A 1823-nucleotide genomic window follows, 5' to 3' on the forward strand; every position below is an offset into this window, starting at 1 on the left:
TCCCTTTGGCTGATTGCTCTTCTCTCTGGCTTCCTGGCTTTTAATCCCCTTCCTCCTGCTCTTCCCGCTTGCTACTTCGGATGTCCCTTAGTTGTCTCTCCTCACCTGTAACCCTGGGAATCAATGGGATTCATTAGTCTAACTATATTCCCACCATCCTGAAGAAGCTGGCTTGATAGAACAATGGAGTGGCCTTCTAAAAACACAGACATGGTACCAGCTAAGTGGTGATACTTTGCAGGATTGGGGCAATGTTCTTCAGAAGGCTGTATATGCTCTAAACCAACATTCAACATATGGTGCTGTTTCCCTAACAGCCAGAATTCATGGGTCCAGGAACCAAAGGGTATAAATAGGAGTGGCACCACTCACTATTACCCCTAATGACCCAATCAAAAATTTTTGCTTCCTGCTCCTGTGACCATATGCTCTACAGGTCTGGAGGTCTTAGTTCCAAAGGGAAGAACACTCCCACCTGGATACACAAAACTGATTCCATTGAACTGGAAGTTAAGAATGCCACCCAGCCATTTTAGACTCACCATGCCTCTGGATCAACAGGCAAAGAAGGGAGCTACTATACTGTCTAGTGTGACTGATCCTGATTACTAAGGGGAAAATGGATTGATATTACCATAATTGAGGTAAAGGAGAGTATGTCTGGAATGAAAGTATGTCTTAGAATGTCTCTTAGTACTACCATGTCATGATTAAAGTCGATGGAAAAGTATAGCAACCTAATTCTGATATATTTGCTAATGGTCAGACCCTTCAGGAATGAAGGTTTGGGTCACCTCACCAGGCAAAGAACAATGACTAGTAAGGAGCTTGCTGAGGCCAAGAGAAATACGGAATGGGGTGGAAGAAGACAGTTGTAAATACCAGTTACAACCATGTGACTAGTTGTAGAAATGAGGATTGGTATGAGTATTTATTCCTGGTACGTGTGCTTTTTTTTTTTTTTTTTTCAGTTATAAAATGTAAGATATAAATGGGGCTAATATGTTTTCAGTTGTATGCATGTTAATTGTATCATGTTAGGAGCAAGTATGACTTTATAATTCATTTTATTTAGAAATTATATGTGGTTTAAGGAGATGTGTACAAGTGCCAAGTTGACAAGGGTAGAGTGTGATAGCTAAAGTTGTGTGTTAACTTGCTGGGCCTTGATTCTCAATGGTTTAGCAGTTATGATGCAGTCACCCCCACATGATGAAATTGAAATAATGTAATCATCTCCATGATGAGATGTGCTTTGAGCAGACAATTAGTTGAAAAGGAGTTTCCGCAGGGGTGTGGCCCACTTCCAGCATATATATGGACATCCTGCGATAATTCTCTGGCTTTCTGTTGGATCTGGATCCTGCATCTAGCTCATCATCTTTTCTGGTTCCTAGACCTGAACCAGTGGCCTGCCATATTGCCTGATGATTTTGGTATTATTGCCTTCACAGCCTGTGAGGCAACAATCTATCATTTTACCTGATTTCAGATTTGTTAGTCTCTGAAGCTAGCAGACTGCTATACTGCCCACAGATCTTGGGTTTGTCAGCCCCTGCAGCTGCATGAGTGAGGAGAAGCCCCCAGCTTGACATCTGACCCACAGACTTAAGTTGAGACCTGTCAGCCTCTACAACTACATGAGCCATTTCCTTGAGATTAATTTCACTCTCTCTGTCCAAATACGGGAGCTCTGGTAGCGTAGTGCCTAAGGCACTTGACTGCTAACCAGAAAGCTGGCGATTCAAACCCACCAGCCACTCCTCAGAAGGAAGATTGGGCAATCTACTTCCATAGTGATACTGCCTGAGAAACCCAAGGAG

This window comes from Orycteropus afer, unplaced genomic scaffold, assembly GCF_000298275.1.
Source record: "Orycteropus afer afer isolate SDZICR_OR568_19922 unplaced genomic scaffold, OryAfe1.0 scaffold00703, whole genome shotgun sequence".
Classification (NCBI taxonomy): domain Eukaryota; kingdom Metazoa; phylum Chordata; class Mammalia; order Tubulidentata; family Orycteropodidae; genus Orycteropus; species Orycteropus afer.